Raw genomic sequence first — 15,813 nt, 5'->3', positions numbered from 1 at the left:
TGAGGGACATCTCTGACCGGCTTGAAAGGATACTGGAGAGGGAGGGGGAGGATCCAGTTGTTGTGGTCCACATCGGGACAAATAACATAGGTAAGACTAGGAAAGAGGACCTGTTTGGGGATTATCAGGAACCAGGAACTAAATTAAAGAACAGGTCCTCAAGGGTTATAATCTCTGGATTACTACCCGAGCCACGTGCAAACTAGCATAGGGACGCGAGAATAAGGGAAGTAAAGATGTGGCTAAAGGAGTGGTGCAGGAAATAGGAGTTCCATTTCGTGGGGCACTAGCATCAGTATTGGAACAGGAGGGATCTGTACCGTTGGGACGGTCTCCACCTGAACTGATCTGGGACCAATGTTCTAGCAAAAAGGGTAAATAGGGTGGTCAACAGGACTTTAAACTAGAAAGTGGGAGGGAAGGGAAGCGTAAAACTCCAAGAAGTATGACTAATGGGAAACAAAGCAGCAGGTTAGCATGTGGGGGGGTGGATTCAACTTCATGGAAAATTATGAAAAAACTGAAAAGAAAGGAGAGCCCAGGAGAGGCTATTAAAGTCTCCAGAACACAAAATGGGACAGAGTGTTTGGAAAGGGCTAGGAATCTAACTTCAAGCACATCAGATAAAGGGATGACAATGAGAAGGGGGATGAGAAATACAAGACTGAAGGTGTTGTATCTGAATGCACGCAGTATATGAAATAAGGTAAATGAGATTGTGGCGCAGATTGAAATTGGCAGGTATGATGTGGTGGGCATCACGGAGACATGGCTGCAAGGGGATCAGGACTGGGAGCTAAATATCCAAGGATATACATCCTATCGAAAAGATAGGCTGGTTGGCAGAGGGGGTGGGGTTGCTTTGTTAGTAAGAAATGAAATTAAATCGATAGCAAGAAACGACGTAGGGTCAGATGATATAGAATCTGTGTGGGTAGAGTTGAGGAAAGATAAAAAAAACCATAATGGGAATTATGTACAGGCCTCTGAACAGTAGTCAGGATGTGGGGCACAAGATACACCAGGAGATAGAAAAGGCGTGTAAGAAAGGCAAGGTTAGTGATCATGGGGGATTTCAATATGCAGGTAGACTGGGAAAATCAGGTTGGTAGTGGATCCCAAGTAAAAGAATTTGTGGAATGTCTACGAGATGGCTTTTTGGAGCAGCTTGTGGTGGAGACCACTAGGGAACAGGCAATTCTAGATTTAGTGATGTGTAATGAGGCAGATTTGATAAGGGAGCTTAAGGTGAAGGAACCCTAAGGAGGAAGTGACCATAATATGATAGAATTTACCCTGCAATTTGAGAGGAAAAAGCTGGAATCAGATGTAACGGTATTACAGTTGAATAAAGGCAACTACAGAGGCATGAGGGAGGAGCTGACCAGAATTGACTGGGAGATGAGCCTAGCAGGAAAGACAGTGGAACAGCAATGGCAGGTGTTTCTTGGAGTAATTTGGGAGACACAGCAAAAATTCGTCCCGAGGAAGAAGAAGCATACTAAAGGGAGGATGAAACAAGGGAAGTCAGGGACAGCGTAAAAACTAAAGAGAAAGCATACAATGCGACGAAGAGCAGTGGGAAGCCAGGTGATTGGGAAGCCTACAAAGACCAACAGAGGACAACTAAAAAAGAAATAAGGAGGGAGAAGATTGAATATGAATGTAAACTAGCCTGTAATATAAAAGAAGATTGCAAGAGTTTTTTAGATATATAAAGGGTAAGAGAGAGGCAAAAGTGGACATTGGGCTGCTGGAAAATGACACTGGAGAAGTAGTAGTGGGGAACAAAGAAATGGCGGAGGAACTGAATAGGTACTTTGTGTCAGTCTTCACAGTGGAAAACACAAGTAATATCCCCAAAGTTCAAGAGAGTCGGGGGGCAGAGGTCAGTATGGTGGACATTACCAAGGAGAAGGTGCTAGGAAAACTGAAAGGTCTCAAGGTGGATAAATCACCTGGACCAGATGGATTACAACCCAGAGTTCTGAAGGAGATAGCTGAAGAGATAGTGGAGGCGTTAGTGGTGATCTTTCAGGAATCACTGGAGTCAGGGAGGGTCCCAAAGGACTGGAAAATTGCTAATGTAACCACCCTGTTTAAGAAGGGAGTGAGGCAAAATACGAGAAATTACAGGCTGATTATCCTGACGTCGGCCGTTGGTAAGATTTTAGAGTCCATTAATAAGGATGAGATTTCAGAATACTTGGAAGTGCATGGTAAAATAGGGCAAAGTCAGCATGGTTTCATCAAGGGGAGGTCATGCCTGACAAATCTGTTAGAATTCTTTGAGGAGGCAACGAGCAGGTTAGACAAAGGAGAGCCAATGGATGTTATCTACTTGGACTTCCAGAAGGCCTTTGACAAGGTTCCGCACAAGAGGCTGCTCAGTAAGATAAGAGCCCATGATGTTAGAGGCAAGGTACTAGCATGGATAGAAGATTGGCTGTCTGGCAGGAGGCAGAGAGTGGGGATAAGGGGGTCCTTCTCAGGATGGCGGCCGGTGACTAGTGGAGTTCCGCAGGGGTCAGTGTTGGGACCACAACTTTTCACTTTATACATTAATGATCTAGATGAAGGAACTGAGGGCATTCTGGCTAAGTTTTCAGTTGATACAAAGATAGGTGGAGAGACAGGTAGTATTGAGGAGGCGGGGAGGCTGCAGAAGGATTTGGACAGGTTAGGAGAATGGGCAAAGAATTGGCAGATGGAATACAACGTGGTGAAGTGTGAGGTCATGCACTTTGGTAGGAAGAATAGAGGCATAGACTATTTTCTAAATGGGGAGAGAATTCAGAAATCTGGAGTGCAAAGGGACTTGGGAGTCCTAGTCCAGGATTCTCTTAAGGTTAACTTGCAAGTTGAGTCGGTAGTTAGGAAGGCAAATGCAATGTTGGCATTTATTTCGAGAGGACTAGAATATAAAAGCAGGGATGTGCTGCTGAGGCTTTATAAGGCTCTGGTCAGACCACATTTAGAATATTGTGAGCAATTTTGGGTCCCATATCTCAGGAAGGATGTGCTGGCCCATGAGAGGGTCCAGAGGAGGTTCACGAGAACAATCCCAGGAATGAAAGGCTTAACATATGAAGAACAATTGAGGACTCTAGGTCTATATTCGATGGAGTTTAGAAGAATGAGGGGGGATCTGTTTGAAACTTACATAATACTGAAAGGCCTGGATAGAGTGGATGTGGGGAAGATGTTTCCATTAGTAGGAGAGACTAGGACCCGAGGGCACAGCCTCAGAGTAAAGGGAAGACCTTTTAGAACAGAGATGAGGAGAAACTTCTTTAGCCAGAGAGTGGTGAATCTATGGAATTCATTGCCACAGAAGGCTGTGGAGGCCAGGTCATTGAGTGTATTTAAGACCAAGATAGAAAGGTTCTTGATTGGTAAGGGGATCAAAGGTTACGGGGAGAAGATGGGAGAATGGGGTTGAGAAACTTATCAGCCATGATTGAATGGCGGAGCAGACTAGATGGACCGAATAGCCTAATTCCTGCTCCTATGTCTTATGTGGAGTGAATCAAATTGGTTGAAGATTGGCATCTGTGATACTCTGTACCCTAGGAAGAGGCCGAGATAGATCATCCACTCAGCACTTCTGGCTGAAGATGGCTGCAACTGCTTCAGCCTTGTCTTTTGCACTGATGTGTTGGGCTCCCCTATGATTGAGAATGGGGTCATTTGTGGAGCCTCCTCCTCCAGTGATTTGTTTAATTGTCCACAACCATTCACGACTGGACGTGGCAGGACTGCAGAGCTCAGATCTGATCCATTTGTTGTGGGATCCTGTAGCTCTATCACTTGCTGCTTATGCTGTTTGGCATGCAAATAGTCCTGTGTTGTAATTTCACCAGGTTGATATTACACTTTAACAAAAACAGAATTATCTGGAAAAACTCAGCAGGTCTGGCAGCATCGGCGGAGAAGAAAAAAGTTGACGTTTCGAGTCCACATGACCCTTCAACAGAACCTGTTCTGTTGAAGGGTCATGAGGACTCGAAACGTCAACTTTTTTCTTCTCCGCCGATGCTGCCAGACCTGCTGAGTTTTTCCAGGTAATTCTGTTTTTGTTTTGGATTTCCAGTATCCTCAGTTTTTTGTTTTTATCTCTGATATTACACTTTTATGTATGCCTGATGCTGCTCCTGGCATGCCCTTCTGCACTCTTCATTGAACCAGGGCTGATCCCCAGCTTGATGACAATGACAGAGTAGGGTATATGCCGGGCCATGAGGTTGCAGATTATTTTTGAATACAATTCTGCTGCTGCTGATGGTCCACATGCACCTCAGCACCTGGATGCCCAGTTTTTAGCTGTTGCATCTGTTTGAAATCTATGCCAATTTGCATGGTGGTAGTGCCACACAAAATGATGAAAGGTATCATCAATGTGAAGCGGGGTTTTGTCTCCACAAGGATGGAACGATGGTCACTCCTAACAATACTGTCATGCATGCATCTGCCACAGGTAGATTGGTGAGGGTGAGGTCAAGTAGATTTTTCCCTGATGTACATAAAACACTGGTGCAATTGTAACAGTCAGCAGTATATGTGTTAAGGACACTCTGCTTATTCAAACCTTGTCAGCAAAAGGAAGGGCACGAAAAATGGTGTTAAAATTATTTTTGAGGAGCAGGAGGGCTCCTTCAGGCTCTTGCAGAATAATATGGGCTGCTCCCAATGCCTATATATCTGTCAGCCTGGCCAGTCTTCAAGTTATCCAATAGTTAAAACTTTTTCTAAAATCTTTTACCACCAATTGTGTGACCCTGGAAGGTTGCAATATGTTTTTATATTTCATTTAGATATCAGTATAACTAAAACAATTGTGCAGCTGTAGCTCAGCACGATATCCAAACATGCTTTGCATTTCAGTGTCACTCTAATTCTCTGGCCACATTTCCTCTCTCTCAGCTATGCCTTAGAGTTAGCACTTCGCTTGGGAGAGGGGCTGAGATCTAATCTAAAAGCGTTGATCCAAACATATCCCCACACATTTACTGTGATTTGAATTCTAGCTGCCACTTTTGGGACATTCCAGCATCATATTAATATCCTTTATGGATTCATTTGGCTCTGAGACTTGTTTGCTATTTAAGCAGCTTCTGCAAATCTGGCCATCACTCCCATTAACATTATACCCAAATCACTGATGCATGGAGTGAATGGAAAGAGTTTAAAAAGAGAAACTTGTGGAAACTGTAAACAACTGCTCTTTAATACTGGCTCTCCGTTTTCCTTCCCACTAATCGGGTTTTGATCCACTAATTCTGTAGCTTTTAATTTTTCCAAAAGACTCCTGTGTGCTACCTTGCCAAAGGTTTTCTGAATATCCACATGCACAACATTCATTGCTGTCCTCCCATCCAACCCCTCTGTCACCACCTCAAAGAACACTCTCAGGCTATGTCTGCTGCATCTAGATATTAGAAAATCACATCCCCAATTTCCTTCACCTCACTTTGGTGGCTGTGCCTTCAGTGGTCAAGCCTTAAGCTCTAGAATTCCCTCCCTCACCTTTTCCCCTCACTGCCTCCCTCTTCTCCTTTTAGATACTTCTCAAAAACTACCTCATTGTCCAAGCCTTTGGCCATTTTCCTAATAGCTCCTTATGTAACTTGGTGTCAAATCCTGTTTGCTAATTGTGTAGCACCTTGGAATGTTTCACGATGTTAAAGGTACTTATAGAGCTTATGTTGTTATTTTTACATCACTTGAATATTTAGTCAACTCCCTTTAATTAAAGATTCCAAATTTTTCCTAGTAATTAAACAGTTAGTCTTGTCTTCCTTTTTGAAAATGTGTATTCCATCAAACCACTGGCACACAACCAACCTTAATAAAACCCTGAAGCACAGGGATGAAAGTCCATATTGGCACAGGAGCAAAACCAACAATAATAGATTTTATACACTTTTTCCAATCAGCCATTGGAAAGGATGCTCTGGTGGAGTGTACAAAAGGCAACTCATCTGCTCCCCACATTTAGCTCTGCTAATTCCATTTGGTGCCCAGTTGAAACTGGGTTTCTACGAGCTTTGTTATTCTTGCCCCATTTCTTTTGGGTTCCTTAGATGTCTCTGATTAGGTCCCAGAACTTTGTCCTTTTTTAGCTTAATCAATTTCTTTAGTATTTTCCTTTTATTTATTATAATATCTCCTGTCTCATTTTTAAGCCATTCAGGATTTACCTCCTCTCCAGCATCTCTCTCTTTTGTAAGCATATGTTGAATATTCCTGCCAATTTCTATTTATTCTCCGTTAACTCGCTGTCCTCTTTCTTGTTGGTCCCACCTCATATTTAACAATTTTCTTTTTGTAATGTTTAGTGATACCACTCTTTTTATTAATCCAATTTGTAGAATACTATTCTTTTAATATTTTTTCAGATTCTTTCCTCATACTGTTAGGATATGGAGATAGTTTAAATAAGTTATATTGGAATTTGTGGATGTTAACAATGAGCTTTAGCTTTAATATTCAAGTCTGATTTGTATTTCTGTATCCATATGTTAAGAAAAGGTCAAATTGAATTTTAATTTCACCTTAAAAGGTGCCTGCATTTCTAATGAGAGTTTTACGACTGTTGCACTAAGTTAAACAAACAAGAATAGAGAAACTGGGCTGTTGCCTAGCAACAGGGATCCAGAGAGGCAGGTTTCTCCTACAGACACACAGAAGAAACTAGATACAGCAGTTTGATTTGGAAGCTGTTTTGAGCTAAAGTTGGTTGAAGGTAGCTGCCAGAGAGAGACTGGAGCAAAAGGGACACATAGCAATTCCCAAGCTAAAGAAGAAAGTCCCCAAATCCAGGGGAATGTAACAGGAGAAACTCCCAAGTAGTCCTCCTAGCCAAAGGAAGGACAGGAACCTGGAAAAGATCCTGTTAAGTGAAGTTAAGAGCAAGGGACAGAGAGAGAGGCTCCAAGCTTCAGAGACAAAAGCTGCAGAAAGCAGATTTAAAGCAAGAACAGCTTGCAGGAGACCAGAGGGTCCAAAGAGACAACTGAAAGTCTGTAACTCTTTGCTATGGGCATGTGAAGCAGTGGTGTACTGTTGACAGCTGAGTCAGTGAGAGAGAGCATATAGAAGAAAGCTTGAATGTATGTGGTGATCCAGGGGTGAGGAACATTGGAAAGAAAGTTCAAAACCCTGGAGTTGAACCCTTGTGGAAGGCATCTTAGAGAAAGTGTTGATGTGGGAGAAGATTCCAAAGTGAGTTCTTAGAAAGTGGAGATTGAAAGACAAAGTTCAGTGAGACTGGTTGGCTCATGATGTGACAAGCATCTGGGGGGAGTTGAGGAGAAATCCATAGTGCCTGGGTGAGGTGGCATCTGTTAATTGGTTTCAGAGTGTGGTGTGTCTGACCACAGGGTGCCTACTGTGAACATGAAAGTATAAGTTAGCTTTTGAAACCTATGTTATCCTTACAAACCCGTATATATCTGTAAAGATATAGTTGTGGGCGAAGGAGTATTCTAATATAGTTCATCTTTTCTTGTTTAATAAATGCTTTATTCTTTTGATAGAAGTTCATTAGCTGCCTCCAATGACTCTGTTCAGTGGCTACTCTCCGTGTATCTAAACAAACAAATTAAAAATTAGGGTCTATCAAGCTGGGCTCCTCTCTGGAATCAGGCTAACCTCAGCTGGGATCATAACAATATTCCATCTTTGCTTTCTTTATCCAGTTGAGAGACTTACACTTCCATTAAATTAACTGACAAAGAAATGCCATTCAATTGCACTAAGCTTTCATTCACTAGCATTGCCAATAGTAATTTCTAGCTATAGTTACATAATTGCTTCATGTTTTAATAAGATTTCAGTTCTAAATACCTGCTGGAGACCATATTGAAACTACATACATGCCTCCCAGATTGTATTTTAATCAGTTTCCTGTCCCTATACAGAATGCATTTCTTCTCACACCTAAGAATAATAAATCCATAATCAGACCACTCTACTTTTCTGCTGGTAAGGTTACAACTTTTACGATCACGTGAACTTCAGATCGGAGGTCATTGAACTTATTGGTACTACTATGGACATGTAGAATTGCAGTTTTATAGCCATGTTGATGGTGTCGGCTGCCAGATCATGTGGAGCTGCTGGAAGACAGATTCTGTTTTGACACCTCTTGTGTGGATGTCGATTTCTACATCACCCTCCCTGGAGATGTTGCTTCCTAGGTAGGGGAAGTGGTTGATATCCTCAGTGTTCTGTTGCCCAATGATGATGGGAGGGTCTTGTTGCCATCCAGCTGTCACTGTCTTGGTCGTCTTGTAGCTGATGTATAGACCAGCCTTGGCACCATTAATCTTTAAACTGATGGTCGTGTCTTGTAGTGCCCAATTCTTCGGCCAGCAAGGTGCAAAATCCAGGTCCGTCAATCGGTGGTGTTGTCACGGGATGCCAAAGCCTGCACCCACCATCACCTTCCACATGATGAAATCAATAATCAAGAAGAAAAGGGGAGAATGTGCAGCCTTGCCATACTCCTGTGATGATGTTTAAGGAGTCCATGGTGTCCGTGCTGGCCTTGACACAGTAGCTAGAGTCACGGTGTAAGGCTTTGATGATAATATCTTGTTCCTGAATGCCGTGCAGTCTTGCGATATAGCAGAGTGACTGCCGATGGATGCTATCGAAAGCCTTCTTGAAATCAATGAAGTTGATAACAAGTGGCTTCTGATAGTGCAGGCCCTGTTCTATAATGTTCCTGAGCATAAAGACCTGCCTGCAGCATGATCTGGCACACCAGAATCCTGCCTGTGCTTCGCGAAGAGTACCGTCAACTTCTGCTTTCCATCTGTTGAGGAGCATTATGCTGAAGACCTTGCCAGGCACTTTTGGCAGTGCTACGCCTCTCCAGTTGTTGCAGTGACTGAGGTTCCCTTTCTTTGACAGCTTGATGATTATTCCTCACCACCAGTCATCCGGAACGTCCTCCACAATTCAGATCTTGTTGAACAGATCGGTAAGTTCTGTTGTGACGGTGTTCATGCTAAGTTTCAATAGCTTTGCTGGTATCTCACAGAATCACAGAATTGTTATGGTGCAGAAGGAGGCCAACTGGCCCATGATGTCTGCACTGGCTTTCTGAGCATTTTAACTTAGTGCCAATCTCCTGCTTTTTCCTCGTAACCCTGCACATTGTTTCTATTTAGATAATCATCCAATGCCCTTTTAAATACATCAATTGAACCTGCCCCCACCACATTTCCAGGCAGTGCATTCCAAACCCTAATTACTCGCTGTTTTTTCTCACTTCGCATTTGCTTTTTTTGCAAAACACTGTCCTCCGCACAGTTCACAATTCTCCCAAGTTTTGTGTCACCCGCAAACTTTAAAATTGTGCCCTGTACACCAAGATCTAGATCATTGATATATATCAGGAAAAGCAAGGGTCCCAATACCGACCCCTGGGGAACTCCACTACAAACCTTCTTCCAGCCCGAAGAATATCCATTACTCTCTGTTTCCTATCCCTCAGCCAATTTTGTATCCACGTTGCTACTGCCCCTTTTATCCCATGATCTATAACTTTCCTCACAAGTCTGTGGGGTGGCATTGTATTGAACGCCTTTTGGAAGTCCATATATACCACATCAACAGCCTTTCCCTCATCAATCATCTCTGCTACCTTTTCAAAAAACTCCAAGTTAGTTAGACATGATTTTCCTTTGACAAATCCATGCTGACTCTTCTGAATAAATCCACATTTTTCCATGTGACTATTAATTCAACCCCGAATAATTGTTTCTAGATGTTTTCCCACCACCAAAGTTAAACTGATTGGTCAATAATTGCAGGGCAGATCTTTACAACCTTTTTTGAACAAGGGCGTAATGTTTGCAATTCTCCAGTCCTCTGGCACTTTCCCCAAATCCAGGGAACATTAAAAGATTATTGCCAGTGCCTCTTCAATTTCCACTCTCACTTCCTTCAATATTCTTGGAAGCATCTCATCCGGTCCCAGTACCTTGTCAACTTTAAGTACCGACAGCTTATCCAATATCTCCTCCTGTTGTTCTTCAGGCTCTTGATGGGTCTTTGGACCTCTGACCTGACAATTTCTCCCAGGTTGTTGTTCAGCTGTTGAGTTCAGTACTGTCATCAAACTCGAACGTGGAGGTGAAGCTGGAGCTGGGGCCGGGCTGGTAGAGAGTACTGCACTTAGCTTTAACACCCCAGGAGCGGGGAGAGAATTGGCCAGTTCTCTCAAACTGAGCGCCATCTAAAGATCCTCCTTCTATTAAGCGTTTACAACATGACATCAAATGAGGACTGAGTTTATAGTCAGTGAATATAATTAAACAAAACTCCTGTACTTTTCCAACCTGATTGATACTCCCATGATCCCAGCAGCACAGTAACCAATATGACACTTCCAGTATTTTATTCATTTATTCCTACTAGTGACTTCTATAACCTTCTGTCTTGGTCTGAACATTTATTGAGATATGAACATTCAAATAAGGAGTAGGACCATTCGACCCCTCAAGCCTGCTTCGCCATTTAGTAAGATCATGGCTGATCTGATGGTAACCTCAAAACTGCATCCTGCCTACCCCTGATAACCTATGCTAAAATGGACAATTTCACATTTTCCCACATTATACTACATTTGCCAGATCTTTGCCCACTCACTTAACCTATCAATCTTTTTGTAGCCTCCTTTTGCCCTCTTCACAACTTACTTTCCTACCTATATTTGTGTCATCAGCAAATTTGGCAACCATCCCATCTACCTCTTCATTCAAGTCATTTATATAAATTGTAAACAGTTGAGGTCCCAGCACTGATCCCTTTGGCACACCACTCATTACATCTTGCCAACCTGAAGAAGACCCATTTATGTCTACTCTCTGCTTCCTGTTAGCCAACCAATCTTCTATCCATGTCAATGTGTTACCCCCTATACCATGAGCTTTTATTTTCCACAATAACCTTTGATGTGGCACTTCATCAAATGCCTTCTGGAAAGAATCAATTAGCATAAGATTAGTATCACTGCTCTTGATAGATTTGTGTTCCAATATTGACTGCTTAAGAGACTTTGCCCCCGAATACCATGTCTAGCTTATGGCTTGGTAATATTTTTCTATTTCTAGGTAATGCACTGGTGTCAATTAGGACTAATTAACATGACTGGATACTTTTCATAAAGTGCAAATGAATAAATATAAATTAACAGATGAAAAATCATGGACAACATACCTGCAATTTTTTAAAAATGTGCTTGGAAAGAACAAGTTCTTCATTATGGACAAGGTTCAGAACATTTACTTTCTAGCCTTCAAAGTTGCATAAGCACTTCTGTGTTGAACATTTTATAATCCTATACATTGATGAACTGGGAAATTTATTCTCTCACTGCATATTACTGATGTATCAACAGTGATGGAAGATTTCTTAGCCTAAATTTTTCTCTGAGGTAGATTTCCAGTAGAAGTCCGTCAGGTTGCGGAGTTGAGCAATGGGGGTGGCCTGACCATGGGAGTGACCTCGCTCTGATACCAGCTGACCTTCTGGGGTCAGGCTAAATTGGTGTTAGGTTTCATCTCCACCTCATTTAGGTCCCTCTCTAAAGCTTATTTCTTTACTTAAGTTTTCAGGTACCTGTTGCAATCCCTTTCTCATTTTCTTGGCATGGGTTTTTCATCACATCTACGTGGAGGGCTTTGGGATGTTTCCCTGCAACAATAACAAGAAGAACTTGTGTTTATATAGTATTTTTAGTATAGTTCAATGTTCCAAGGTACTTCACAGGAACATTATCAAACAGAATTTGACACCAAGCCACATAAGGAGATACTAGGGCTGATGAGGTAGGTTCAAAGGAACGTCATGAAGGAAGAAAAAGGGAAGGAGAGGAGGAAAGGTTTGGGGGGAATTCCAGAGCTTGTGGCCTTGGAAGCCATAGGCCCAGTTGCTAATGGTAGAGTAACTAAAATTGAGGATGCTCAGACCACAATAGAATTGGAAGTCATTGTTATTTCTGTGGCCACCAGATTGTCCACCTTGGAAGTGCTGAGTGAATAATGTCAGCATTTATTTTGAAATTTATTTTTAAACTTTTCATAAACCTTCTGCATTGTCTACTAAAAATTACGGCCTTTTTATATTGTTTGTTTTTCCTCAACTGCAGATATTGAAAATCCACTCATTTCCAGATAGGCCTTTTTTTTTTGCCATAAACCAGTATAAACCTGCCCAAATCTGTGTGGGTATGTGTGAATTATAGGTAATGACATGGAAACATCATGACCAGATATGGCCACGCAAATTGAATGTCACTGCTGGTGAAAATTCCCTGGAGGTGTGGGCAGAGTTGGCAGAACTTCCATGGTTCTTGCACTGACTTCTCCCCAAAACAGGTAAAATCAAAAGAGGAAAATCCATGCGCCTATGTGCCTTCCTTCACTGTTACGCTAGAAATATTGACAAGGGAACAATCTTCTTGCTATGTTTATGGTTTTGCTAACATAGCAAACCAGAAGAAACCTTCCTTGTAGATCTATGTTTAGGAGAGTTTGTTACTTTTTTACATTTTGGATGTGTCTTTCAATGGAACTAGAGTAAAATTGATGTCCTTGACATGACATCAACTTTTTTATATAGCGAATTGAAATTGGATTCTTTGTCTGGTTGCTACCACTGCTATGGATTCTTCTTTCATACTTTTGTTGCAATAAGGCTAGGGGTATGGCCCTCCATCTAAAGACTAACTGCGTGACATTAACTGTATTTGACACATATAGTAATGTGATGTCTCTATATTAGTTCCAGGCTCACTTATGAATTGCCACAGTGTTCTTCACCAAGCAGAATCTCAATGTTGACCGCAAATTGAACCCCGGATGAGTGGAAAAGTGTGCTGCTTGGTGAATTGGTAAATACTGCATTCTCATGCCATCTCTCCTTACTGTCTTGGGATAACTGATTAAAGTTTTATGCAGACACTCATAAGTACTTGCTTCTGCATTCAGTGTGGTTCTCTAAATTCCAGTTTGCATGTCAAAATTAATGCCCAACAGTTCCAAAGCATGAATGACAACCTTATAAAGACATATTCAACATATGTTTGCATGTTGTACAATGTAAGTACGTCTGAATGTCAGAATAGTTTTACTGATCAACCTGGTGCATGGTGCACTTCTTAATGCTTCATATACTATTTTATTTAAAAAATTTAATATCCATACAATTATGGCCTGCATTGCCACACTTGTGTTGAATGGTAGAGAAAGGCTGAAGCATGCAGGGTTCAATAGTTTGAATGAAGAGGTCTTCGATTAGGTGTTGGAAAGGTATGTTTACTACCATAAATTTGTATGGGTTGTGTCAAGGGTTCATGAATGCTTGAAACTGTATAGTGAGCGGAAATGGAAGTGGTTCAAAGTAGCCATACAGCATGGTCTATGATTGTACCACATAAGCAATTTATACCCTTAGAAAGGCAAGACCATGTTGTAGATTTATTAACAAAATTAAAACAAATGGAATTAAAGAAACAATGGTTGTATTGGTACAAAATTGGCTAAGGAATAGAAAACAGAGGCTAGAGCGGTTGTTACTCAGACTGCAGAGAGGTGGTGTCCCACAGGGGTTGCTATAGAGCAACTGTCCTTTTTGATATATATGAATGGCCAGTATTTGGGTATGCGGGGCATAATTTTAAAGTTTGCAGACTATATCAAACTCAGAAATGCAGTAAACAAGAATTCAGAAGGACATAGACTGGTGAACATAGAAATAGGACTCGGCCATTTAGTTCCTTGGGCCAGTCCTGCTATTCAATGAGATCATGGCCGATCTGCAACCTAACTCCATAGACCCATCTTTTCCTCGTATCCTTTAACAAAAACCTAGCAATTACCTCAGATTTATAATTTGCAACTGCCATTACAGAAAAGAGTTCCAAACTTCTACCATTTCACCACAGGCAGCAGCTTCCACATTAGGAGGGCTTCACCCTGTATGGAGCATTCCTTTCCTTTCTCCTTTCTGTCTCTGCCTGCTTTCTCTTTGTGTGCCAAACGGCCTCTGTATTTAACTTCCTTCCTGTTGGTACTACTTCCATATCAAGGGTTGCCAGGTAACATGGACCAGCATTTCGTACTATCCAAAAATTATAACTGACCCCTTTACAATTGAGGGATGTTGGCAGCCAGGGCAGGGGCATGGATGTCAGTGGGCCCCCTTTCCCAATGCAGTGTCCCTCGAAGATTCACTGAGTGCCCGACAACAAGGGAAAACCCCAAAAACACGACAGGTTTTCTTTCTCGAGCTTCCCGCATAGTGAGTCCCCCGTCCACTGCAGGGTGAATACCAATGGTGGAGGGATGAGGCCCTTAAGCGGGCGTAAGGGTCTCAAATGACAGCTGGCCAGGAAGGTCTTGCACAAGCTTTCCCACCCTGGACTTAATCGGAACCGAGGCGGGAAGGGAGCAGAGTCCCCACCCGCCATCCTCCTGCCTGACTAAGTGCCCACCCGCCACCAAACTTACCTCGGGGGAGGGGGTAGTAAATTCCATCCAGTGTCTCTCATGGCTGTTTTCCTCCTTTTCCAGGTTCTTGTGCAGTGACATGTAGAATTTAGTTTCATTACATTTTCTCCTTTTTTGCCATGAAGCTCAATCAAGCTGTAGCAACCCCTTTCCCCTGAAGGCTAGACTGAAGCACTAACACTGTTCTTAACCCAACCTTTAGTGGATACATCTATCTTACTCAAGATTCAAAATTAGTTTCCATGTTAGTCAGAATGAATAATTAATAAGTTGCAGTCAAAGAAACAAGTGAAAAGCCCATATATTTGAGGCTATAGGTGTTCTGTTCTATCTAATAGTCTCTTACAGTATATATTAGTCACTAATAACCTGCTCATTAAATACCTGAAATGTGGAAATATTATGAAGTATACCTTCGGAGTTCATTTGGATGGATTTCATTCTTGTCATAAATTAGAGAGCAAGGTGTAGCGTCTGAACTAACTAATTCTATTGGAGCTGCCAGGGTCGACTGCAGTAACAGCAGCAGATACCGGTTCCTGTTTATTTTTACATTGGTCAGTTTACCTGGAAACCTATTGATCAGATGGATATAATCCTGAGATGTTGGGACAGGGACAGAGCATGGAGATCTTAGGTAGAGTCAAGCAAAATTCGGTAGAGCTGGAAAATAATGCTGAAGAGCCAATGGGTCTTCAAGAAATTTATTGAGTAGATGGAAGATTATTGTCAGGAATAGCATGGGGACTGGAAAGATCATGGACAACTTATCGAGTTTTAATCATCCATATAATAAAATGGATGTGGAGGTACTGGAGAGGATTCACATGGATAATACCATAACTGAGAGAACAAACCGTTCAGTACTCATCTCATCTCAGCTCCTTACCAACTCCCTCTGCTTTCACACTGATTTACTTTAAAGTGGCTGTTTCCAGTCCACTTTTGCTAAATCACTCCCCAGCTAAGTGAAATTGGCCTTGCTCCAATTTAGAACTTTAAGTCCTGTTTTATCTTCATCCTTTTCCATAATTTTGTTAAAACTAACTGAATTATGATTACTCCCACCAAATTGCTCTCCCAGTGTTACTCCATCCATCTGGTCAGCTCCATTTCCTGAAGAACTGCACCCTCTCCTGTTGGACTTGTGACCTACTGGCCAAAAAGGTTGTCCTGAATGCACTTCATTCCTATCATACTAAAACTATCCCAAGTTAATATTGGGGTAGTTAAAATCCCCTACTATTACTGCCCTACTGTTTTTGCGCTTCTCAGAGATTTGCCTGTC

The sequence above is a fragment of the Cetorhinus maximus genome, chromosome 10 (genome assembly GCF_964194155.1).
Source record: "Cetorhinus maximus chromosome 10, sCetMax3.hap1.1, whole genome shotgun sequence".
In the NCBI taxonomy this organism is placed as follows: domain Eukaryota; kingdom Metazoa; phylum Chordata; class Chondrichthyes; order Lamniformes; family Cetorhinidae; genus Cetorhinus; species Cetorhinus maximus.
This window is presented reverse-complemented; position numbering follows the sequence as displayed.